This window comes from Phyllobates terribilis, unplaced genomic scaffold (genome assembly GCF_046119375.1).
Source record: "Phyllobates terribilis strain yellow unplaced genomic scaffold, ASM4611937v1 Scaffold_1__5_contigs__length_1240528914, whole genome shotgun sequence".
Lineage (NCBI taxonomy): Eukaryota > Metazoa > Chordata > Amphibia > Anura > Dendrobatidae > Phyllobates > Phyllobates terribilis.
The window spans coordinates 399145764-399163976 of NW_027362761.1; positions in this window are offsets into that span (position 1 = coordinate 399145764).

An 18213-nucleotide genomic window follows, 5' to 3' on the forward strand; every position below is an offset into this window, starting at 1 on the left:
CTGCCAACAGCCAAGACTTCCCTATCCCAACCAAGAGGATGATTGTCCATCTTCTCCTTCTTGTCCTTCTCCTCGTCCTTTTCAGGCCATCCACGCTGAACAGACTTGATAAGGGTGGTGTGGTTAGTACCGTTTGTAGCACAGGCAACCAACTCCTGTCCTCTTCCTCATTATTACCCAATCCGTGTTGAAAATATGAGATGAGGATGGGCTGTATAGTTTTTTGCTCCATCTCAACTTGCTCCGTCTGCAAAGCCTCCTCTTAAATTTAGAGCAGCGAGCGTTTCAGTAGACAGAGAAGCGGGATGGTGACGCTGATTATGGCATCATTGCCGCTCGCCATTTTGGTTGAGTCCTCAAAGCTTTGGAGAACCGCACAGAAGTCAGAAATCCATAGCCACTCATCAGCTCTTATATGCGGAGGCTGACCGGAAAACCGACGGGCTTGTTGGAGCTAGTATTCAATTACTGCCCTCTGCTGCTCACAAAGCCCTGCCAACATATGTAATATTGAGATCCAATGCACACCAATCGGTGAGCTGGAAGTTACAAACGCTGCTGCAGCACTGCCATGGCGTCGGAAGCTGGAGCTGACTTGTAGAAATGGGCACACATGCGACGTACTTTCACAAGTAGCTCAGACACATCAGGGTAGGTTTTGAGAAACCACTGAACCACTAAGTTGCACACGTGGGACAGGCATAGTATGAGGTTGCCAAGCTTCAGAGCTGCCACTGACCAGGTTGCGGCCATTGTCACACACGACCATGCCTGGCTGAAGGTTCAGGGACGAGAGCCACAGATCAGTCTGGTCTGTTAGACCTTTCAACAACTCTGTGGTGGTGTGTTGTTTGTCACCTTATCATATTAGCCTCAGCAGAGCCTGTTGCCACTTGGCTGAGGCAGTGCTGCAGTGCTTCCAACTTGTGACTGATGTTGACGTTTCAAAGATGGAGGGTGAGGAGGAGGAGGTGCAGGGACTGCTGTAGAAGGTGGGGGAAACCATGATTGAACGAAGGCCTGCAATCCTCGGCGTCAGTAGAATGTGTTCCGTCCCAGGGTCCAAATGGGTCCCGGCTTCCACAATGTTCACCAAGTGTGCTGTCAAGGAAATGTAGCATCCCTGGCCATAAGCACTTGTCCACATGTCTGTGGTTAAGTGGACCTTCCCAGTAACAGCATTGGTCAGGGCACGGCTGACGTTATAGGACACGTGCTTGTGTAAGGTGGGGATGCACACCGGGAGAAATAGTGGTGGCTGGGGACCAAGGGACGGCCATCGCCATGAGATTGCGGAAAACTTCAGTCTCTACAAGCCTAAACGGCAACATTTCCAGTGCAAGCAGTCTAGAAATGTGGCTGTTTAGTATTGTGGCGGGCGGGTGAGTGGGTGGCTGTGTATTTACGCTTGCATTCGAAGGACTGGGGTAGGGACAACTGAACACTGCGCTGGGACAAGGACGTGGATGTGGTTGCAAGTGTGCAATGAAAGGTGCAGGGTGGGAGACATCTTGACCTGCGTCATGGACAGGGGATTGGTGTGCACGTAGAACAGTGGAAGAGGCAGTGGTTTCACCCGCAGACACTGTTTCTGGACCCTGGCATTCGCCTTAACTAGTCGGACACTTTGCTGTTATGTGCCTGAGCATGCTGGTGGCGGTCAGGTTGGTAGTTGTGCTGCTCTTGCTGATGCTGGCGTGGCAGATGTTGCAAGTGGCCTTTTTTGGGTTAACTGGACAGTCTTTAAAAAAGCGCCAGACTCGGGAGCACCTAACCCTTGGCCTGGCAGCTTCCACCTTGTTGATGTTCTGGGGAACAGTTGCCCGCCTTGTGTCTCTGGCCACCCCACTGCTTCTTCCTGACTGTTGTGGTGCTGCATATCCCCCCCCCCCTCTACGCTACAGTTTTTGCTCTGTATGTCACCTTCTCAGGTTGGGTCAGTGACTTCATCATCCACTACCTCGCCTTCCACTTCCATACCCTGGTCTTCCTTGTGACTTGCTGACTTAACATCATCACTTGTTGGCAATTGTGACTCATCATCATCCACCTCTTGCTACAGTAATTGCAGTTTCCCACCATCGCTACTTGCAATCTCCTCATGTCCCACTTGAAACGGGCAGGGCAACAGGCCAGAATCTATAAATGGAAATGTGAACAGCTCTTCAAAATGTCCAAGTGTGGGATCACTTGTCTCCGGGCACTCGGCATGGTGGGAGGAAGGAGGATCAGGTTGAGGATTATGTGGTACAGAATCACGGCTACTGAGACTGGACCATGTGTTTACAGAGTGGTGCTGGCAAACTGACTGGAAGCATTATCTGCTATCCAACGAACAACATTTTCACACAGGTCTGGATTCAAGAGTGGGGTTCCGCGCCCCCCTAAAAAGTGGGATTGGAAGCTAGGTCTACATGATGTGTTTGTTGTGCTCCCGCAGCAGGCACAGTTTCACCTTGCTCACTGCCTCCGCCTCTGCGCTCACCATCAGCATCACATCCACTTCCCCGTCCTTTACCATGCGCCTTGCCCATTTTAAAATACGTATGATATTTCCCTGCTGAAAAAACTTGGCAGGATTGGTATCGTAGGAAAATTTGGCTGTATGTTTTTAACACAATACTGGTGCAGTTTAAATGGCATGTAATATTTATAAGCTGGGAAAAATTTGCAGGATTAGTATCACAGGATATACGCCACACACGCTGGTGGATGTGGACCCACTGAGCCACGGACCGGAGAGAGCCTGGAGGGGCATAACTAAGCAACCACCTGGTTCTTCACATGAGCCCCTGATGGTGTGGTTAGACTTGAGCCACAGGTGGTCGCCAGGTACCACTCCAGGACAGACCACGGTACCGTAGCAGCTGAATCCAGGAAATAGGGATGCAGGAGCGGACTTGGAGCCTAAGGGCTTGACTGGATGCTGATTCTAGTTCAGACAGAGTGCATTCGGAGCCCAAGTACTGGTATTGACAGGACAGGTAACAGGTTCAGGAACTAGTTCAGACTAGACAGGTTCAGGATTAGCCAGGACTGGCACAAGTACTGGAACAAAGGGCGGGTTCAGTAACGGGTACCTGACAACGAACTTTTATGTTGGAAACACTAAAGACACTAATGTTGCTCAATATGTAAAGAGAGGAGAGAACAAGGCGCAATGGGTGACTCAGTATTGCAATTGTTAGAGGGGTGTGGGGATGGCTACTAACCTTATGAAGTTGTGCACCTCTGCACAACCCCAGTGTAAAGCTCCACAAGCTCCGCTCTGTTGGTGGCTGTCATCTATTTCCAGCGGCGTTCACAGATCCTGATCTCTCGATGGTGGATCACGTGGTCAGGTTAGTAGCATGTAACGCCGAGATAGACGCCCAGCTTCACCAACACCCCCGGCAGCTTTCCGGAGGGGTTAGGGCAGCACAGCTTGGAAAACCAGGGTAGTAATTCTAATTAAATTCCTCCCACAGGTGAAAGAACAATAAATTAAAGGCAGCTCTACCACACCCCAACAGGGGGAAAAGGACAATCAGTGAATATGAATAGCGGTACCAGAGCGCCAATAACAGGGCAAAAATATTGAAAGGACTGATTTATTAATACACACAACGCGTTTCGGTGGACACAGACACCTTCATCAGATACCACCGAAACGCGTTGTGTGTATTAATAAATCAGTCCTTTTAATATTTTTGCCCTGTTATTGGCGCTCTGGTACCGCTATTCATATTCACTGACTAATGTTGCTCAGGCACCTTCCAACAGGTGAAGGTGCCTTAAGTACTAGGTGCCTCCTAGCTATTGGCTGGGGACACATCAGGTGCACATGTGCTGTCTCTTTAAGAGACAGGTAACGCGCAGCCAGGAGACCTGCACGGTGTGTGCAGGCCCTGGGACACAGGAGACACAGCAAGACCCGGAACAGAGGACACTGCTGGGCGGACGCGGCAGTGAGTATGTTGGCTTCGCTGTCGGGGGGAGGGAAAAGTTGCTTGCAGGGACACCGGCGTTACATTATAGCCATACTAACCTGGGAGTATATTATATCTGTACTAACATGTAAGTATATCTGTACCAAGATGTAAGTATATTATAGCCGTACCAACATGTAAGTATGTTATAGCTGATTGGACTAAACCAAGGTCCATATGCCATGGATGTCCTCACAACCTTGTCCACAGCAGCTTGCTTCTGAGAGATAAAAAGCATAGAAGAAGAGGATCTTTTGCAAATATGGTGAAGAAAGGAAGTTTTTCAGTAGCCTCCAAAGTTATTTTCAGCAAAGATGGCCCAAGGTATCAGATTTGACCAATTTCTTCTGAAATATTCAAAGATATTCTTCCATAGATTGATTAATCTTCTGTTTTGCCATTATTCTGTGCTAGGCTGTGCAGTCAGTAAGCAAAACCTCCCACTCCGAAATGTTAAGGATTTTACATATAGCTCTCCAGAGATTTGAAATGAACTGAACTCCACTGCCTGAGACAACAGTGGCAGGAAACCCCTGAAAATGGAAAATGTCCTTAAAGGGATTGTGTGGTAATTTAGATTACCCCCCCATGTATCCCCCTCCAGGTCCCTAAGACTTCTTGTAAATACGTTCTGCTGTTGCCAATGCCTGTGAGAGGCGCTATCGGTGGAAGCTCACAGGCATCACGTGATCAGCTGGGGGTAACCCCGCCCACAACCCAGCAACCACCACAGGGACCCCAGCGCTGAGTCACTCCTCACTTGTCGTGGGTCACGTGATGTCTGCCACTGATAGCGCCGCTCACAGGCATTATCAGTATCAGAAGGTATTTACAAAAAGTCTTAGGGACCTGGGGGGGGGGGATACATGGGAGGGTAATCTAAAGTACCACACGACCCCTTTAATCAATATTGTACAAAGCATGCCATCGTGGAAAAATGGGTCTTGTCAACCCAATTATAGTAAAAACTACTATACTGAAGATAAATACCGAAACTTTTGGCATTAAGATAGGCATTTATCAAAAATTGTGTACAGATTGTGTTACTAAAGTCCGAGTAAGCTGATTGAAGATATTGTCCTCAAGCAGGTTCAATCCCAGAAAGAAAAGTAATAGCACCGTCAAATAGGCAATGAGGCAGCAATATTTCTCCTTTTTGCTTGGAAAACATGTTTGCAAAGTCCCTGAATGGAGGAGAGGTATTAAATAACAAGAATGAGGAACAAAAAAACAGCAAAAGTGATACTTTATTTATTTTGCTCCATTAATTTTCACAGCATTTTACACACTTACTAATCACTGTCAACATTAGGCTCACAATTTAAATTTGTTATCAGTATGTTTTTTGTGATGTAGGAGGAAACCAGAGTAACTGTAGGAAACCCACCAAACATGGGAGAACATACAAACTCCTGCAAGGCTACAGTGCTGGCTACAGAGCCACCATGTTGCCCGAATTTCGATACAGCACTAAAAACAATAAGAAAGCCTTTGGGTAATCTGACTAGTAGACCAATTGGTGAATGCTGTTTTAACCATGGTAGCCCCAAAATTAGTCTCAATGTGGGGAAGAGCCAAGCAATGAAATATCTTCAAAATGAAAAACTTACTTATTGTTCTTCTTGTTTCAATGAACAAGGAGATAAGGGATTCTGCAGCCATTTGCAGCACTGAGTTTCAAAAGTGGTTACAGAGAGAACATTCAGTCACTTTGTTAAAGAAAAATCCACTAATGCTTGTGTAGGTAAAACAGAAGATTTTAAGAAAATGGAAACAGGAATTAGACATTTCTCTTTTGAAGATGACAACAAATTATGCCTAGGCTCAGGGAAACCCTATGTGGAAGGAGGCTAAATAGAAGCTCTTGGTAGCTGGCGATTCTTTAGCTTCTGAGTCTCTCCTGGAAATGCAGGTCCACTGCAATTGGTAGATCCCTTCCAGGTATTTTATTTTTAATCTGACTTGCAAGACTGACATATAAGACATCAGAGATGCATTATTCCAAACAAGTTCAAAGACCAGAATCTGAAATTAAATCGTATTTTGAGCCACCAAAATAGTCCCTTCTCATCTCAAACACTCCATCAGTCACTGAGCTAACCCAATTAGCTTCATCAAGACCAGGAAAATTGAAACCAGGGATTGTCTTATTCCCACAGGGGTGCTGCCTAGGTTAATGTGGTAATGCAAATATATAGGCCACTCTTGACCTATCAGATGGGAACTGATCTATAAAGCCCCGGCAGGCATAACGGTTCTTGTTGAACCTTGCAAGGATTCTTAAAACCTGAGATCTTATGTAGCACCCTGAGGATTCGGCTGCTACAGGGGTATTGCACCTCAACCCAGAGGTGTGATATTCCACTCCCGGGTAAGGATGGAGTGTGGAACTGAGCTCGGTAGGCTGCATGCACTACACACATCCCATTTCCGGGGAACAGACCAACGGTACTCCCACTTAGAAATGTGCAGGTACGACCGAGTCTGTTCCTGGCTGGAGTGGGAGGGGGGTGGTACATCCCAAGTAGTGTAGGGGCAGATAGGGGGAGCAGCCTGGGTAAAGATAGGAGCTCATTGGGTGCTGGTCACCTGAGCTCACACATAGAGGGAGTATTTAAGGTGGGCACCATCAAAGATCAGGGTCAGTCTGAGAGAAGTCAGTAAGAAGCAGAGGTCCAGATGAGCCTGCAGAGAGAGAGTGGAGCAGAGAAGGAAAGACCCAGAGGGGGAAAAAGAAAGGACTCTGAGAACCCAAATTCAATCCCCGGGTGAAGAGTCGGCAATAGGGTACCGGATCCCAAGCTGGTGGGGGCAAAAGCACACCCTAGCCAGAGACCGGAGGCCGTGGGCAGCGTCTGCCACGGCCACCCACCACATCCACCCCGAAGGCAAACCACGTGGAGGGTCAGGGAACCCAAGGCCAAGGGTCTCCCAACAGAAGGCCCGAGGGAGCTGGACTTAGGTGGATCCCTGGTGGGGACGGCCAGAAGACAGGACAGGAAGGAGGGCTCAGGGTCACGCTCCGGACTTGCTTGGGGGTTGGCTGAATCCAGGACCTGGTGGACGCAGCACGGCTCGGGTGGTCACTTGAAGCTGGAGTGACCGGAACATCAGCAGTAAGTAAATACCCTAAACTGCACAACCCGACTCTGTCTTTAATTACCATCTATGCTGCACCACCACAACCCCCATCCTCTGCACCTGACCCCCTGAGGCTATACCCCACCCGTTGGGGGTTATACTATCAAAAGCTGCACCAACACCATCAGCCTCAGCGGACCCTGCTGCAGCGGCGGCCGTAGTGACCGCAATACAACGGGTGGCGTAGTCGACATAAAGAACTTTATAACATCTGTAGGACTGCCACACACACTGAGCTTGACACCCTGGGCACGGACCGGGTCACAGCCACTCGGAAGACTACAACCCCCATCTGATCCGGCTCCGGGTATTCCCCTAAAGAATATGGCCCAGGGGGCGCGTCACTTACACCTCCTGAACTAGTTCCTGTTGACTCTCAGATATCCAAACTACTTGGCCATCAATGTAGTAAAGTTACCCATTGATGTAGCAAAGCTGGATTTGTAACAGAGTCCAGGCAGAACTGGCCAATAATGTAGCAGAGTTGCTCATTGATGCAACAGAATTGCATTTGTCAGGAGATTTAGGCAAAACAGGAAAGCAGCCCATGGTAGCGGCTTGGGCACAAACTAACTGAATATTCATGTGGCGTCCCACCATGGTAACCCGACATGCAGAATAATAGAGGGAGATGTGTGAGGCAGGAGGAAGATGCAGAGTCTAGCACTGGAGCATAGGCAGGTGAGTAAGAGTACACCCTTTTTAGGCCCTCACCCTTCAAAGAACTGGCCAGCAGAGTTACAGAGCAATACAGCAGAGCTAGCTTTATCACATAATCCAAGCATAAGAGGCCAGTGATATAGCAAAATTAACCAATGATGTGGCAGAGCTGAATTTGTCAGTAAGTTAGATAGAGCAGGAAAGGAGTTCATGTTAGCAATGTGGGCTCCAAATACCTGGATACTCAAGCAGCATCCTAACATGATTAGCTTAAATTAAGTTTAGGGGGTGCCAGACTCTTTTTAAAAAGAAAAATGTTCCACTAAAGATTTGACCAGACAATATGACTCTGACTCCACCAGTGTTAATTGACAGTGGTACCATTTGACCCTATTGCCAATGGCATAATGTAATGCCACATCTAGTCTCACATATAATCAATAGAATCTGCAGCTGCGAATAGCTTGTGGTTCCTGAGCCACTGTTAAAGATGCTGATGAAGAGCGTTGATTAGACAAGGGGATACGAGGAGAAAACACAATTTCTGTTGAATTTGCGAACACTCCAAAAATGTGGTCAGAAACTACTTTTCAGGCAGAGTGCAAACCTCAGAAGGGAAGAAGCGTCATATTGGAGTGCAGATTTTGATATAATAAGTTGTGGATGCCATGACACATTGATAGAATATCTGAGGTGCCAGAACAGCAGAACCCTCTGTAGGAAAGGCAGGTAGGACACGGTTAAAACCTAACACTAGATGTCCTGATTAGAGGCATGTGATTGCTATGACTAGAATCAGGCCTTGTGTTCACTGGAGGAAGTAAGCTGGGGGAGCAGAGCAGTGTGGGTTGCGTTAGAACTGAAGAGAGACAAGCCAGAATCTATCTGAGAGGAGACTGTGTAAGGTGTGCAGGGCGGTAGTCATGGGCAAGGGGGTGTTGTTATTCCACACCCTGACACCCCACAAGTAAATAATGTCCCATCTGTCATGTGGTCTGTGTAAAGTGGATAACACTCACTTTTGGTCCCGAAGACTCCACTAGCTCCACGATTTCGGATCCGGATGCAGCCACACAGTCAACAGCAGGCACTTTGTCGTTTTTAAACAGTTCAGCTTTACTCAGCAGATCAAGTTCAGTTTTAGTTACATATACAGCACAATATGTCAAAGTGGTAATGGTTTCTTCAGCCTGCGCTATCCCTCTCTTTGCTGGCACCTCTAGTCCCTGGGATGTTCCGCCCGGCTCCGCAGCTATCCTGAATCCCAACCCATTTCCTTTTGTGGCTTCCCGTCTGGCTTCCCCATAGAGCAAGAAAGTAAGGCTATGTGCGCACATTCAGGATTTTATTGCAGAAATTTCTGCAGTGTTTCTGCATCTCTTGGCAGAAAAAACACTGCAGAAAAAATGTGAGTTTTGCAGCTTTTTGGAGCTTAATAATGATATTTGAATAAAGAAACGTCACTTTAATAACCCTTGGATTACCGTCAGACCTGGGGTGAGTATATTTGTTAATTTAAATGATTAAAGAATGTATCTGTTGTATTTCAAATAAAATGTTTACTCTGTGTGTGTGTCTATTTAAATCTTTACTTTACTTTAATTAGGTTTAGTAATGAAAGGGTGTGATTGACAGTTTTGATCACTAAACAAAAGGGCTAGGTGTCAGCTAATACAATAAAACCAAGCTCATTAGCATTTCCATTCAAGTAATATCTGAGGCAGCTGAGGGCTTCTATTTTTAGCCTAGGAAGGTTCCATTAGGCAAACATGTTCCCTGGCTATTAATAACAGCTCACAGCTGTTTTATTAGCCACTACGTACCCCTAATCAGCAACCAGAAACGCTTTGGAATCAGCGTATTTTTGCTACATTCAAAACGCTGTGTTCTAATTCCGCACTTTTGTTGTCAGTACATGCGGATCCACAGCATATAATGACATTTCAATTGGTCAAAATCTGCAGTGGAGAATAGCATGTCTGCTATAGAAATTGACATGCTGCAGGTGAGTTTTGGTATGTGCCCACGATCAGAAGCCACTGCAGGTTTGAAGCTGCGTGTTTATGCAGCATCAAACCCGCAGCGTCCAGATGCTACAGCATAGTGGATGGGATTTCTAGAAATTCCATGTCCACTATGCGTTCATCTGAGGTTGCGGATCACCCATGGACACTGACAAGCAGCGGGTCTTTTTAGGACCGCAGCATGTCAAATTCTCTTGCGGAGTCGCTAGTCTCCGCAACAGAAATTTGACCACTAAAATATATTGCATGCGGTAAATCCACATGGTTCAGTGAACACATGAGGATTTACCTGCGTTCAATAGAATGCAGCGTTTTGGATGCAGCAAAAATATTCTGCATCCAAAGCGCTGCTACATCCAGATCGTGGGCACATAACCTAAAATTAAAAAAAATGGTGTGGGCTCCCACGTCATTTTCATAATCAGCAGAGGGAAAGCCGACCACTGGGAGCTGATATTAGTAGCCGAGTAAGGGGCCATTAGCCAAAAATGTTCCCTGGTTAATAGCCCACAGCTGTTTGCTTTTACTGGCTAGATTATAGGGGGATCCCAGAAAAAAGTTGACGTAGGATCCCCCTATAAAATCTAACCAGAAAAGGATAAGCAGACAGCTGCGGGCTGATATTAATAGCCAGGGAAGAGGCCATTGATCCTGGCCCCCTCCGCAGCTAATAATATCAGCTCTCAGCCGCCCCAGAAATGGCACATCCATAAGATGCACCAAATCTGGTGCTTAGCCTCCGCTCTTCCCACTGCCGTGCAGTGGTGGCAAGTGGGGTAATAAGGTTGGGGTTCATGTCAGCCTTGTATTGGTGGCTGACATGAAGCCCAGGTTAGTAATGAAGAAGCGTCTATAAGACACCCCCATTACTAACCCTGTAGTAAGGTTTACAACGCTTTTTCAATAAAGACACCGCCAGAATAAAGTCTTTTATTGAAATAAAATGACACATGGTTTTAATAATGTATTTATTATTCTCCTAATCCCCGAATCCCTTGTCTCCTGTAAAAAAAAACAAAAAAAAAACCATATCCCTCATCTGTCCACCGTCATGACGTAATCTGAGTGTCCCACGGTGATCCAGGTCACTTCTACTGCAGCCACATCAATCACTGATGTGACTGCTGTAGAAAACAGCACTATACTCTGACAGGAGTCAGTGTCACTCCAGTATCAGTGTCAGTGTCACTCCTGTCAGTGTACATTGCTGTGGTGCAGGCTGAGTTCACCTTGAGTTCATCAGCGGAAGATCAGCTGTTAAGCTCCGGTAACATCATTTACTGCATCAGTGTTGGTGGGAAAATTCGTGAGAATATCCCCACACAGCACCGATGCCGTAAAGTGAGGTCCCGGATCTTGTCAGCTGATATCCAGCTGATGAACTCAGTTGAAATCAATCCCGGCAGCGCAGCGATGTACACTGCCGAGCGCGCTCCTGTCACTGTACCGCCGGCCACCGGGTGATGGTCACCAGGGGACATTGGGAGGACACCGGACAGGTGAGAATAAGGTATTTTTTTAATTCAATATAGATTTTTACTTTTTTTTACACCGCGCACAGACGTCAGCTCGGCTGGGGAGACTACTTCTCACCTCAGCAGCGTCGATCTCGCTGTTATCAGTGGGAGCGGCAGTGGGATGATGGGAGTAGTCTTCTTCCCCGGCATGGGTACCATTCTTTGTGCGTTTTTGCGGCGTATTTGACTCATTGACTTCAATTGAGTCAGTCAAATACGCAGCAAACAAAAAAAAGGAAATCCGCAAATATATTTATACCAGCGGGTTTGCTGTGGTTCAATTGAAGTCAATGGGCGGGAAACACTTCAGAATTGCTATAAAGAATGGACATGCTGCAGATTTAAACGCAATGACAATCCTAAGCGGAAGATTCCAGATCATGTGCACAGCACTTCAGGATTGTCATTGCATTAGCTGACACGTGGATTACGTAGCATTTTTGGTGCATGTCTGCGCAGAAAAAACGCCGCAAAAATGCATCAAAAACGCACAGTGTGCACATAGCCTGAGGTAGACTCATACCTAATTCGGGCCGTAGGCCCCGGACGTCCTTGGATGGACCACAGAAATTTGTTGCGACCGTTCTGATGCTGCTCTCTCTTCCTTTGTCTGCATCTCCTGTGCACTTCAGCCCTCTGGCCCTGAACTTATGTTTCAACAATCTTATCTGATCTAATCAACACTTGTCACTATTTCTGCATCTCTCTCCATTTGCTCTAACCAGGAAATGCTTCCACTTAAATCTACTCCTACCCCTCCTAACTGGGGTGAGTTCCCTGAACACATTAACTATTTCTGTACTGAACCTATTGAACTTCCTGAACTATAGTGCCCTCCACTTCACTTTTCCAATCCTTTCTGTATTAACTATTTCCTAATCCTATTCCTATGCTGTCCCTTTCTTAATACATTCACATACAAAATATTCATAAAACCGTACATATTATATTATTTACATTATTATCCATAAACCACTCAATGTACTTAAAACACACAAAATGTGCCCATTTTAGTAAGGAGGAAAGAAGAGAACGTTTGTCCTGGACATACTCTTACAACTGCACAGGTTGTGTGCACCAAACTGCAAGTATGATTGCTATGGACAATAGTCGTTTTGTGTGACCAAATCCGGATTAGCTCATCCATGTCTGAGTTACCAGTGAAAATGAGCACAATGATCCTAAAGGAGGACCTGAATTGCTGTCTGGGTGAGACCCTGTTATTGTTTTGCCTTCATTGAAAAAGAACTGTAATTTTTTTGTTACATGTGTACCGGAAAAAAAGCTGTGTTTCGTTTAAAGAACTATGCAAGTTTATGAAGTTCAATAAACGTCACTGTTATGACTGAGTCCTAATACTCGCACGGGGATGAACAAACTTGGGGAGATTTTAAACCTACACACCATAGGTTCCTGTACAGACTAGGCAAATCCATAACTTGCCCCTAATTTGTCCCTTCATGACCGCGGAGGTTGGCACCCTAAAATTATGCAACGACTCCCCCATTTAACGACGGCTAACCTTGAGTGTCCTTAACTACACCCTCAACTATACACAGAGTGTGTGTCACGCAAGGTATGGGAAAGACTAAGTGCAACACGAAGGGATGAGGGGAAGGGAGCCCAGACACTAGGGAAAGGGGGAATGGAGACCTCCTAGGCTGATCTGATATCACCCTGTCTCCCCTATCGTCCCTTTATTGGTTCCTCACCAATTGCCGTACAGGAACCTAAAACCCTTTATTTCCCTAGAGCTAGCCAATGGCTAGGGAAGTGGGGGGCTGAGCACTAGTCAGTCCCCACTAACAACTAAAGACAACAAGGTAGACAGACACATGGCGAAATAACTTAGCTTGAGCCGACTTCAGAGAGATTACACACACATCCTCTTAGCACCACAGAGGAAGTAAGCAGACTGCACCAGCTCCAAGCTCCAACTAAGAAGATGTCTGTAATGCCAAACAAAGAGATTTTCAACAACCAACTGCAGGGCGACTGTTTGTCACATCTGATACACCCGTGACAGTAGCCCCCCTCTACGAGTGGCCTCCGAACAGTCAGGACCCGGTTTTTCAGAATAAGAGGTGTGGAATGAAGGAGCCAACCTGGGAGCGTTTACCTCTGATACTGAAACCCACATCCTCTGGACCATAACCCTTCCAATGCACCAAGTATTGTAGAGAACGACGTTGGAGATGAGAACCTACAATCCTCAAAATCTGAAACTCCAGATTACCATCAACCATTACTGTGGGCAGCGGTAGAGGTGAGGGCTCAAGAGGTTCCACATATTTCTTGAGTAAGGACCTGTGGAAAACATTGTGGACCTTAAGGGCCTGAGGAAGCTCCAAATGAAACGCTGCTGGGTTAATGACGGCAGTTATTTTATAGGGACCAATAAACCTAGGTCCCGGCTTCCAGGAAGGGACTTTCAACTTAATATTCCTGGTAGACAAGCACACAAAGTCATTCACATTCAGGTCTGGACCTGGCAAGCGTTTTCTGTCAGCCATGCGTTTATACCTGTCTCCCGTGATCTTTAAATTACTCAGCACCCCGCCACACTGAGGACAGCGACGAAGCAAAACGTTCCTCCTCAGGAACTCCTGAAGCTCCTCCCCCACTAAAGGTACCAAACTGTGGATGATAACCATATGTACCAAAGAACGGTGACCTGCCAGTGGATTCTTGATGATGATTATTAATGGCAAATTCTGCCAGCGGTAAATAGGATGCCCAATCCTTCTGATTTCAGAGACGACTGTCTATTCGACGGAGGGTGGAAGGCAGAGGAAAAGGACAGCTGCACCCCCAGTCGAGAACAGAATGCTTTCCAGAACTTGTAAACAAACTGGGTTCCCCGATCTGACACCACATCGGAGGGAACCCTGTGAAGCTTCAAGATCTCATTTATAAACACCTGAGCAAGTGTCTTGGCATTTGGAAGTGCAGGTAATGTGACGAAGTGAACTATTTTACTGAACCTATCTACAACCACCAAAACCACCATTTTGCCTGCAGAAACCAATAGGTTAGTAATAAAATCCATGGACAAGTATGTCCATGGCCTACTAGGGATATGTAGCAGAAGAAGAGTACCAGGCGGACGGGTAAGCGAAACCTTAGAACCTTCAATCACATCCCGATGCAATCCCGGCCACCAAAAACGACGAGAGAGGAGGTCCGCGGTTGCCTTACCACCTGGATGACCAGCAAGCACAGAGTTATGATTTTTTTTAATTACTTTGCGGCACAGATTAGATGGTGCAAATAGCCTTCCTGGAGGGCAGGCGGCAAGAACGTCCCCCTGAGCTTCCAACACCTCACCCTCCAGTTCAGGATATAATGGCGAAATGACTACCCCCTTCTGTAATATCGGGCCAGGGTTCTCATGGCCAACGCCACCATGGAAGCTCCGGGACAAAGCATCAGCCTTGATATTTTTGATCCCTGGACTAAAATGAAACTATTTAAACACCCAGGCAAGGGTGTCAATTAGAGCAGGAGGGAGGTAGCCGCTGGGTCCTAGAGTGAAACAGTTAAGAAGGTGTCTGTAATGCCAAACGAAGAGATCTTCTGCAACCAACTGCAGGGCGACTGTCTGCCACATCTGACACACCCGTGACAGTGTGACCCACAACAACCATGACAGAACATAGTGCACACAGACAGAGGGTGAGACACAGGGCTAAGGACGTGTTCACACAGTCATACATGAAAGACGGAAGGAAAGGAATCCAAAAAGTATATGTGAAAAACCCCAGACCTTAAATGCAACAAAATGGGAAGAGTACTGCTAAGGGGAACAAACAAAAAAACACAGGAGAAGCAACAGAGAAAACCTCAGCGAGATAATCCTTGACTGGGGAGCAGGGACTCCAAACATCCATCTAACTCGGAATATAGCCAGAAAAAACTGCATGTGTGTAGCGTCGGCGTCTCTGCCTCCTGCCGGGCAGAGACACCGTTCCCCTCACCACCGCGGCCCCGTTCCAGCGTCCTCCAGCTCCCCTGTTGCTGCTGCTGTTGCGCGCATCGCGCGCAGCTTCCCGGGCACTGTTCTTAGGGCGCGCGTGCTCCCTCCCTCTTAAAGGGGCTGGGCGCCGTCCTAAAGAGTCCCTGGCCAATGGCCGGAGGACTACTGCTATATAAAGCATCTCCTCCAAAATGGAGGTGCCTGTGCAAGGTTGTTGTTTGTGTCCTAACACTCTCCTCAGTCCTCAGGTTCCAGTACCTGCCAGCCTGTCTGTTAGCCGTGCCCGCCAGCCTGTGTATCAGTCGTGCCCACCAGCCTATCTATCTGCCGTGCCCGCCAGCCTGTCTGTCAGCCGTGCCGGCTAGCCTTTCTGTCAGCCGTGGCCACCTGCCTGTCTACCCCTATCACCCGTCAGGCCACCTGCCGTGTCCGCCTGCCTGTCTACCCGGATCACCTGTCAGGCCACCTGCCGTGTCTGCCTGCTTGCCTACCTTGATCATCTGTCTGGCTACCTGCCGAGCTCGCCTGCCTACCCGGATCACCCATCAAACTATCTGCCGTGCTCATTCGCTGTACCGGTCAGCTTCAGCCATCTGACCAGTGGGAGTCGCCTGCTCTCACACCAGGTCCATCCCAGAGAGGCACCTGGTCCACCTGCCCGGTCCCTCCCTGGTTCACGGAGTCAATTAAGCCGCCATGTGGGCAGGGTCGGTCCGAGTTGGCACTTAGTTACGCCCCTCTGGTCCCTCCTTGCATCTCAGCACAGAGGTTCCACCACCCGGACCCATAACAGTTTGCTCAGGCCATGGAACCCGGTGGCTCCCAGGCTCCTTCGTTCTCAGACCTGTACCAAGAGGTCTCTCGCCAGAGATCCCAACAGGATACTATCCTGTCCTATCTGCGGACAGTCAACTCTCACCTGGACGCGCCGTCCACCCCGACTGTATCCGTCTCTAACCGAGCGGCACCTCAACCCAGTGGCGCTGTGGCACCCGGCTTTGGACCCCGGCTCTCTGCACCTCCACGTTTTGGTGGTGACCACGTTCTATGTCGGGACTTCATAAATCAGTGCATGCTGCACTTTGAACTTCAGGCACACCAGTTCACCTCCGACCGGGCCAAGGTGGCGTACATCACGTCTCACCTCACCGGAGAGGCGTTGGCGTGGCTTAACCCTCTGTGGGAGAGAGGGTATTCCCTGGTGTCCGATCTTCAGGCTTTCCTCGCTGCCTTCCGGAAGGTGTTCGATGAGCCTGGACGAAAATCTTCTACTGCCTCCTCACTTCTCCGTCTCCGCCAAGGGAGTCTCACTGTGGGCCAGTATGACGTACGTTTCCGAACCCTCACATCTGAACTAGCCTGGAACAATGAAGCCCTGGTGTCCACCTTTTGGGAGAGCCTTTCCGGACAGATCAAGGATGAGCTAGCCGGTCGTGACATACCACCCTCCCTGGACGACCTGGTGTCATTAGCTACCCAGATTGACATTCATTTCCTGGAAAGCGCTAAGGAGATGACCTGTGAGAGGAAACCTCCGCGTCTCGCAACCTGCACTCCCCCGGTTGTCTTCACCAGAACCGATGCAAATTGACCAAGCCAAAATGGTCAAGTCTCGCCAGGAGACCCGTCGTGCCGAGGGGAGTTGCTTCTATTGTGGCAATATAGAGCAACAGATCCGCTCTTGCCCAGTGAGACTGGGAAACTCCAGTGTCTAGGACCGATCGGAGAAGTCGTCCTAGGCAAGAGTTCTTCCTCTCCGCCCTTGACTCTGTCCGTTTCCGTTACCAGTGGTGAGACCCGCTTCTTCGAGACTGCCCATCTGGATTCCGGAGCCGCTGGGAATCTCATTCAACAGGCCATTGTAAAGCGTTTTCAGATTCCTACCATATGTCTGGCGAATCCTTTAGCAGTTTCCTCTGTGGATGGAAAACTTCTCCCTGAAACCATCTTGTTGGTCACTGAGCCGGTAACTCTTCAGGTGGGAATGCTGCACTCAGAGAAGATCTCCTTTTATGTACTGTCCGGTCTCTCTCATCCCATCTTGCTTGGCCTGTCTTGGATACAGAGACATAAGCCCATCCTGAATTGGAGCTCGGGAGAGGTGCTCCGTTTGGGGCAGGAATGCCATAAGACCTGTCTGATTCCAGTTCGTCCTGCTCAACCCCCGTCTACTCCGGCTAACCTACATGGCCTGCCTGCACCCTACTGGTCCTCTGCAGATGTTTTTGATAAAAAGGAGGCAGAGACACTACCACCCCATAGGCCATATGGATTGCCCCATCGACGTAATACCTGGTGCTTCACCTCCTCACAGGCGAATCTACCCCTTGTCGCTGTCCGAAACCCGTGCCATGTCTGAATATATTGAAGAAAATCTTGCAAGGGGATTTATTTAGAAATCCACCTCTCCGGCAGGGACAGGATTCTTCTTCGTCAAAAAGAAGGACGGCTCTCTTCGTCCTTGTATCGACTATAGGGGTCTAAACCAGATTACCATCAAGAATAAGCACCCCCTGTGTTACGGAACCCGGGTGGTGGAACCTCTGTGCTGACGTGCAAGGAGGGACCCAGAGGGGCGTAACTACGTATCAACTCGGACCGACCCAGGTCGTACAGCGGCTAACGACTCCTTGACCAGGGAGGGACCGAGCAGAGCGACCAGGTGCTACTCTGGGACGACCTTGTAAGAGAGCAGGTGACTCCCACGGGTCAGATGGCTGAGACTGACTGATACTGCAGATGGGCACAGCAGGCATGCTGACGAGAGGTCCGGGTAGATGAACTGGCAGAGATAGCAGGTGACAGGCGGAAGTCTCTAGGTAGACTGTCAGGTGGTCACGGCAAGTGACGGGCAGGAGCCTCCGGGTAGGCAGACACGTGGTCACGGCAAGAGACAGGCAGGAGCCTCCAGGTAGGCTGACAGGTAA